Source organism: Carlito syrichta, unplaced genomic scaffold (assembly GCF_000164805.1).
Source record: "Carlito syrichta isolate Samal-C Ts95f unplaced genomic scaffold, Tarsius_syrichta-2.0.1 Scaffold309021, whole genome shotgun sequence".
Classification (NCBI taxonomy): domain Eukaryota; kingdom Metazoa; phylum Chordata; class Mammalia; order Primates; family Tarsiidae; genus Carlito; species Carlito syrichta.
In genome coordinates this window covers 594238-603355 of record NW_007253117.1, presented here as the reverse complement: position 1 = coordinate 603355, position 9118 = coordinate 594238, and the positions used below count along the sequence as shown (strand labels likewise).

General features: G+C 41.6%; 2 pseudogenes across 1 annotated transcript; one reads left to right on the top strand and one right to left on the bottom strand.

Moving 5' to 3' along the window:
- Window positions 1-346: 346 nt before the first annotated feature.
- On the bottom strand, window positions 347-1497 carry LOC103269026 (annotated as a pseudogene). Its single transcript, XR_504851.2, has one exon. The product of XR_504851.2 is annotated as an actin, cytoplasmic 1-like (transcript).
- LOC103269025 lies at window positions 1480-3037 on the top strand (annotated as a pseudogene).
- Window positions 3038-9118: the final 6081 nt, after the last annotated feature.

Genomic DNA, 9118 nt, shown 5'->3' with positions numbered 1-9118 from the left:
GCTGTTTCCTCTCCCATGTGGACCAGGAGAGAACTGGGCTACTCTCCTTAGAGAGAAGTGAGGCGGCTTTTGGGAGGGCAAGGGACTTCCAGTAACAATGCTTCTAACGATATTTGGAATGACTATTAAAAAAAAGAACAATGTACAATCAAAGTCCTTGGCCACATTATAGAACTTTGGGGATGTCGCTCCAATTCGCTGTCACCTTCACCGTTCCAGTCTTTAAATCCTGAGAGTCATCAAGCCAAAAACAAACAAACAAACAAACAAATAAAGCCATTCCAATCTCATCTTGTTTTCTGCGCGTTGGGTTTGTCAAGAAAGGTGTAACGCGCTAGTTAGTCTGCCTAGAAGCTCTGGCGGTGCACGATGGAGGGGCCGGGCTCGTTGTACTCCTGCTTGATGATCCACATCTGCTGAAAGGCAAACAGGGAGGCCAGGATGGAGCCGCCAATCCACACGGAGTACTTGCACTCAGCAGGTGTGATGATCTTGATCTTTATTGTGCTGGGCGCCGGGGCAGTGATCTCCTTCTGCATCCTGTCGGCGATGCCTGGGTACATGGTGGTACCTCCGGACAGCTCCGTGTTGGCGTACAGGTCCTTGCGGATGTCCACATCACACTTCATGATGGAGTGGAAGGTGGTTTCGTGGATGCTGCAGGATTCCATGCTCAGGAAGGAAGGCTGGAAGAGAGCCTGGGGGCAGAGGAAGCGCTCATTGCTGATGGTGATCACCTGACCGTCGGGCAGCTTGTAGCTCTTCTCCAGGGAGGAGGAGGACACGGTGGTGGCCATCTCCTGCTCGAAGTCCAGGGCAACGTAGCACAGTTTCTCCTTGATGCCACGCACAATTTCCCGCTCGGCCGTGGTGGTGAAGCTGTAGCCACTCTCGGTGAGAATCTTCATTGAGATAGTCTGTCAGGTCCCAGCCAGCCAGGTCCAGACGCAGGATGGCTTAGGGTAGGGCGTACCCCTCGTAGATGGGCACAGTGTGAGTGACCCTGTCCCCGGAGTCCATCACGATGCCAGTGGTGCAGTCAGAGGCGTACAGGGACAGCACAGCCTGGATGGCCACGTACATGGCTGGGGTGTTGAAGGTCTCAAACATGATCTGGGTCATCTTTTCCCGGTCGGCCTTGGAGTTCAGGGGAGCTTCGGTCAGCAGCACGGAGTGCTCCTCGGGGGCGACACGCAGCTCGTTGTAGAAGGTGTGGTGCCAGATCTTCTTCATGTCGTCCCAGTTGGTGACGATGCCGTGCTCAATGGAGTACTTCAGGGTCAGGATGCCTCTCTTGGTTTGGTTTGGGCCTCATCGCTCACGTAGGAGTCCTTCTGACCCATGCCCACCATCATGCCCTGATGCTGCGGGCGCCCCACCAAGGAAGGGAAGACGGTCCGGGGGGCGTCGTCGCCCGCGAAGCCGGCCTTGCACATGCCGGAGCCGTTGTCAACGACGAACGCAGCAATATCATCATCCATGGTGAGCTGGAGCGGCGTGGACCAGGGGAGTGAAGGCACTGGTCGGCGCGAGCGGGCGGACGCAGTCTCGAAGGTCAAGTGGCTTTAACTACTATGAAAAGTTTTAATCTTTATATTTATTTATTTATTTATTTGAGTTGGAATCTCACTCTGTTGCCTAAGCTGGAGTACGATGGTACCATCACAGCTCACCACAGCCTTGACCTCCTAGGCTTAGGCGATCTTTCCACCTCAACCTCCTGAGTAGCTGGGACTACAGGCATATGCCACCATGCCCGGCTTATTTTTTATTTTATTTTTTTGTAGAGATGAGGTCTTGCTATATTGCCTAGGCTGGTCTTGAACTCCTGGGTTCAAGCAATCCTCCTGCCTTGGCCTTCCAAGTTGCTGGGGTTACAGGCAGGAGCTACCGCACCCGGTCCCTATCTTTATTTTTAAATATCAGAACACACAAAGGACCCTACAAAGAGAGAGTCTTATATCCTGTGGGATGATTTAATGTGAAGGTTTCTATACACTCCTACAAGAGGGCAGCATGAATGAGAAGAGAAAGATAAATTCCTCAGTGTAGCATGTTGATTCTAAGAAAAGCCAAGAATCAAAAAGATTGTGGATGTTGGCTTAACGGAAAACAGCCATCAATGAGGCAACAAGTTATCAAGACTATTCTTGGCTCACATAGTAAGCCAAGACCATTTGTTGTAGCTCACGCCTATAATTCTAGCCCTTTGGAAGGCCAAGGCAGGAGGATTATTGAGGCCAGGAATTTGAGACCAGCCCATGTGACAGAGCAAGACCCCATCTCGCTCAAAAAAAAAAAAAAAAAATCTGGGCGTGGTGGTGCACACCTGTAGTACCAGCTACTCATGATGCTGAGGTGGGAGGATCACTTGAGTCCAGGAGTCTAAGGTTGCAGTGAGCCATGATCATTCCACTGCACTCCAGCCTGGGTGACAAAGCAAGACTCTGCCTTTAAAAACAAAAGACCATACTTACTGTTTGGGTTGCTTGGAGGTTGGGCATCCAGCTTGGCAGTCAGGAGAGGGAATATTTGTTTACCTATCAGAATCCTGATTTGTGGGACACTGATGTAAAGAAGCAAAACTGAAGCATCAAGAAATACTCTTGGCCTGGTCCTGCCAGCTTCGAGAGCACCTTCATCGTCATCAAGCCGGATCATGTGCAGCACTGCCTAGGGGCGAGATCATCAAGCACTTCCAACAGAGGGGATTCTGCCTTGTGGCCATGAAGTTCCTTCTGAGGAACAATGAAACAGCACTACATTGACCTGAAAGACTGCCCATTTTTTCCCTGGGCTGGTGAAGCATATTAACTCAGGCCCGGTGGTGGACATGGTATGGGAAGGGCTGCATGTTGTGAAGCCTGGCTGCATGATGCTTGGGGAGACCAATCTGGCAGATTCTAAGCCAGGCACCACTTGTGGGGGCATCTGCGTTCAAGTTGGCAGAAACATCATTCACAGCAGCGACTTAGTTAAAAGTGCTGAAAAAGAAAGTAGCCTTTGGTTTAAACCTGAAGAATTGGTTGACTATTAAAGGAGAAACTCATATGAGGATAAAGGCAGAGATCTTGGTGATGCTTCTTCATGCCAAGGGATTTCAAAGATTGCCAACCAACTGCCGGAAGCTAGGTGAGAAACATGGAATAGAATCTTCCTCGCAACCCTCAGAGGAACCAATCCTGTCAACACCTTGATCTCAGACTCTAGCCTCCAGAACTGTAAGAAAGTAATTTTTGTTGGTTAATCCAATCAGTTTGTGGTAACTTGTCATGTCATCCCCAGAAAACTAATACAGAGGTCTAGACTTTCTATACCCTCGGATTTTTAATTTAAAATGGCACACTTCAGTTTCTACCCATCACACTCAACAATGAGGATAAGGTCCGTCTCCTATGCATTTTTATTTTTATACTTATTTCTAAACTCTTGCAAATCAGGGCGTTTGGTCAACAAATATTGATGGGTGATTCCTAGGAACAGACACTGTTTTAGTAAATGTTACCAAATATGGCTGTAAATAAGACAAACAAGTGTTCACACTTTGGATCTCACAGAATATCGGGAGAATTTAACAAACAAGTGAATAACTACTATATAATAACTATTTAAAGAAAATAGAGGGTAGCAAAATAATGGGAACTATTTTGTAAGTTGTACAGGAAAAAAAATGTGTTATGAAAAGTAGTCATTTGATGGAGACCCGAGTAAAATAAGATATGTTAACATCTAGGTGATGAGTAGAGGAGATAGCACATAGCAACATGAAGTGCGTTTTTATCTCGTCTTAAAGTGTGAGTCCATGATGAGGTGACAGAAGGCTATTGAAAGTATCGTTTCATAACTACTTATCTTGATGAATTAGCACACCCAGGAATTTCTTTAGTCACTTATTTTTGGTACTATATCGTGTGTTTGTAATGATCAGAACGAAACTACATGGAGGCCTAAAACATAAATTATCTGAATATTTAAAAATGCCATAGACAAAATATGTCAATCTGGGCAGTGTAAAGTTTTATTGTCAAGGTCAATAGTAAAAAGCTTTATAAAGTCTTTTCTTTTGGCTATGGTTTGAATGTTTGTCTCCTCCAAAACTCACGTTGAAATGTAATCCCTAATATGACAGTATTGAGAAGTGGGGCTTTTAAGAGAGAATTCGGTCATAAGAGATTATGCCCTCATGAATGGATTAGCCCACTCATGGATGAATGTGTTAAGGATTAATGGTTTATCACAGGGGTGGGACTAGTGGGTTTATATGAAGATAGAGACCTGAGTTAGCACACTCAGTCCCCTCACTATATGATGCCCTATACCACCTCAGGACTCTGTAGTGTCCCCACCAGCAAGAAGACCCTAACTAGATGTGGCTCCTTGACCTTGGACTTCCCAGTCCTCATAACTGTATGAAATATTTTTCTCTTTATAAATTACTCAGCTTTAGATATTCTGTTATACACAACAAAAAATGGACTAAGACACCACTGATAGCAAATCAATACTTCCTCATATATACTTCCAGTATTCTTTCTTCATATTGTCATTATATCATATTGGAGCATATCATAATATATTTAGGTGGGAAGATTTCTGCTTCCTCAATGTGAACTCCCTTAAGATCGTCTTGTGTCCTTTTTTGTCTTTGTACTCTAATGCATGAATAATTCCTGGCACACTGTAGCAACTGCTCTGTAAACATTGGTGGAATAAACAGAATGAAGATTTGGAATTTATACAGCTTCAAACTCACAGATGCATCATTATTTGGAGATTTTTCAGAAAACTATCTGTGGCAAACATCCATTACTATTGGACTGCAAATTTATGTTAATTTACTTACATACAATTTTCAAATATACAAGTATATAAAGAACATGAAATATTACTATTCTTTAGGCCATAAATTCTACTAAAAAGCATTCCTAAAAAAAATCATAATTGCCAATTTTTTTTTAAGTTTTTGAGTTGTAAGTGATGGATACCCAACCCCAAACAATTTAAACAAAAAGTGAAAGTGTAGCTGAACCTAAAGCTATATATAATCCTATGGAAGTTCACAAAATTGAAGGAAATGTTGTGGCACCCAGGATCAAGGTCAAGTGGTAGGGGCCAGTATATACCAGGGCTCTCCTATTATTCCTCTTTGCTAGTTCCACTTACCTTCATTCTTCAGGCAAATTTCTTTGGAAGAAAATATGGCTCTCAGTAGCTGCAGATTCCTATTCTCTCTGCATAGCAACTTTAGAGGTAAAAGAGCCTTTCTCTTCAATCTTCTAGAATCTCTCTATCAAATGAAAAAAAGGCCTTGAATTGACCTACTTCGATTACGTGAACATCCTTTGAACAATCACTGTTTCCAAAAGAGTGAGATGAAGTATTTCGATTAAAGAATCCTAGGAGATAAAAAACATAAATACATAAATAAAGCATATATTTCTGTGAATTAGAGGATAATGTTCCAGGACATGCACTATATTATAATACTCAAAAACATTAAAACTAGATGCATACCTAACTTCATCTAATTAAATAGAGTATGTATTAACTGCATGTGATATAATATTAAACAACCATTAAAATACTTCTACAGAATGTGTAAGGATGCAAAAAGATGAACTTGATATTGTAGCGGAACCAAAACAGATACAAAATATTTTTAAGAAATGCATAAAAAATAATTGAAGTTATATTTAGAGTGTGGATCTACAGGTTGTATTTTATTATTTACCTTTTTTGATTTTTCAAGTGTTTTATACAGATAATTATTTTGCAATAAAATATTTTAAAATATCTGGATAATATTGAGAAATGGAATATACTGTCCATTCTTAGTGCTGTCAGATGAGAGTTTGTAGTCCTGGTAGAGATGCTATATGGAGCTACAGTTGTGTTTTCTTCACTACCATCCTTCCTTGTAGGTCCATAGTTGTACTTGAAGATTGAGATTATAGGAGGAACCTGTTTGTGTTTTTTGTTTTGTTTTGTTTTTTTCTGAGTCAGAGTCTCAATCTGTCGCCCAGGCTGGAGTGCAGTGGCACACTGCTCACAGCCACCACATCCTCGACTGCTTGGTTCAGGTGATCCTTCCACCTCAGCCTTCCAAGTAGCTGGAACTACATGCATGTGCCACCATGCTCAGCCAATTTTTTGATTTATTGTAGAGAGGAGGTGTCACCATGTTGCCCAGGCTGGTCTCAAACCCATAGGCTCAGGCAATCCTTTCGTCGCATCCTCTCAAAGTGCTGGGATTATAGGCGTGAGCCACTGTGCCTGGTCATGTTTGTGTTTTTTTATGAGAATATGTTACAGTGATATGTGGATCTTGGCAAGGCTTTCCTGAAACTCATATTTGAACTCAGCTATTCAAGAATTAATATTCTGCTGGTAGAATATTAAGCCAAAGCAAAGCCCAATTATCTATGTTTACTGACAGTGTGACTTGAGGTACGTTTGAAATTTCAGATAAAACACACAGGTAGTTATAGTGCAGTCTTGTATCTCATTGGCAACTGGGAACCTTATGAAGCCATGAGCATTCCAAAGATCAAGTCCTCATTTACGAAAGTCTTTTATATTTTACATTGAGAGAAATTATCTCAAATCCCATGGGGTGACAACATAAGATGAAGGGTGTGAGAGCAGGGCAAAGAAATCAATTTACACTTCTGGAAAACCCAGAAGAGAACTAAAGGTGCTCCTAATAAAGTCACTAACTGTAAAATACTGATTGCAACTCTGACAACCACAAGAAATTCAAATTGCTTGAAACTGGTATCGGCAAATTAAATAACTTTAAGGAAGAGAGATAGTGTCAAGTTTCTCAAGTATCTAGTCAAAAGTTTTTTGAAACTGTAAAAGCTAAGTCTTATTCATAACATGTCTTATTTCACTAGATACTTGGCAGAAATCCCAGATATAAATGAGCAAATGAATGCCATAAAGATGAGAGAGCATTTAGTGAGAAGGAATGCCTAAGTGTTTATATTGAAACTAAAGAACTTTTCTGGGAATGTTTAAATAATTTTTATACCTTCTGAAATTTTTTCTTAAGTTACTGATAATGATAAGTAGAAAATGTTCCAACATGGACAGATGAGAACTATTTCTTCCTTTTTTAATATTTAATTTTAAATATGTGGGGTGCAATTTAGGGTTAGGTATACAAATGTTCATTATGCAGGTATTCTTGTTGATGAGGTGTGCCCACCCCCCGGCAATTTTCCACTACTGCCAATCCCTTTCTTAGATAGCTGTTCAAGGTCTGCTTATGAGTGAGAACATGTGATACTCAGTTCTTTGTTTCTGTAATAGATCACTTGGTATTGTAGCCTCTAAGTCTATCCCAGTTGCTGTGAAGTCCATAATCTTGTCCTTCTTTGTGACTGTATAATATTCCATCATGTATGTGTACCACCTTTTTTTAAATCCAGTCCTCTTTTGATGGGCAGCACAGTTGGTTCCATGTTTTTGCTATTGCAAATAATGCTGCAATAAACATGAGTGTGCAGGTATCCTTTTCATTGAGTGACTTGAGGTCCTCCGGGTATATTCCCAGTAGGGGGATTGCAGGGTCCTTTGGGAAGTCGATTTTTAGATCTTTTAGGAATTGCGACACTGGTTTCCACAGAGGGTGTACTAGGTTACACTCCCACCAGCAGTGTAGAAGTGTTCCCTTTTCACAACATCCTCTCCAGAATCTGTTGTTTTTTGATTTATTGATGATGGCCATCCTGATTGAAGTTAGGTGGTATCTCAGTGTGGATTTAATTTGCATTTATTTGATAACTAGTGAGGCTGAGCATTTTTTGATGTATCTGTTGGTTGTTCGTATGTCCTCTTTTGAGAAGTGTCTATTCCTATTTTTTGCCCACTTTATAATGGGGCTGTTTGTTTTTTTAATTTTGGCACATTTGAGTTCCTTGTAGATCATAGATGTTAGATCTTTGTCAGATATACAGTTGGCAAATACTTGTTCCCAGTCTGCGGACTGTCTCCCCACTCTCTCAATGGTTTCTTTGGTTTTGCAAAAGCTTGTCAGTTTGATGAGGTCCCGCTTGTCTATCGTACCTCTTAGGCATGGGCACTTGGGGTTTTGATCAAGAATTGATTGCCAGAGACTATTTCTTAGACATTTGTTTTTCTCTTCTTCCTCTTCCTCCTCCTCTTCCTCTTCCTCCTCCTCTTCCTCCTCCTCTTCCTCTTCCTCTTCCCCCTCCTCCTCCTCCTCCTCTTCCTCTTCCTCTTCCTCCTCCTCCTCCTCCTCCTCTTCTTCTTCTTCTTCCTCTTCCTCTTCCTCTTCTTCTTCTTCCTCTTCCTCTTCCTCCTCTTCTTCTTCTTCCTCTTCCTCTTCCTCTTCCTCTTCTTCTTCTTCTTCTTCTTCTTCTTCTTCTTCTTCTTCTTCGTAGCCGGAACTACAGGTGTGCACTACCATGCCTGGCTGATTTTTGATTTATTGTAGAGACAATGTCTCGCCAAGTTGCCCAGGTGGATCTCAAACCCGCGGGCTCAGGCAATCCACTCGCCTCAGCCTCCCAAAGTGCTGGGATTACAGACTGAGCCACCGAGCCCAGCCTGTTTTCACTTCTATTATGTCGAAATTAAAGGCATACAGGAATTCAGGCTAAGTTATTTACTACCTCAACTCAATAGACAATTGCCATTCCTTCAGGACAGTTTGGGCTATAAAGATCTAGCATAAGATAAAACAAAATATGTATCAATAACTATCTAGGGAAAATGAGTCAGTTTTCACGTTCAACTGTTTGTGTTTCAGTCCTCTTGCAGAACTCACATCACCTTAAAAGTACAATTGCCACCAATGTATCACTTTTATATTTATCTTTCCTGGTTCTGGACTTACTGATATTTGGCCACAAATTGCACTGTGTCTATGGTCCCTCCATCTCACCTCTAAAGTGGAGTATGTATCTTGAGAAGAACAGAAAAATTAAAATACAAAAATACACAATAAAAATCCAAACTAAAAAAAATTGCCCTTTGTATTTTCAGTCTTGCATGTTTAAGTGTTTCTTCACTTTTGATATCACATCATCTGTCCCTTCTCTCAAACTTTGAAATCTGGTATCAATTTTAATCATTTTTATCCCATTCATAT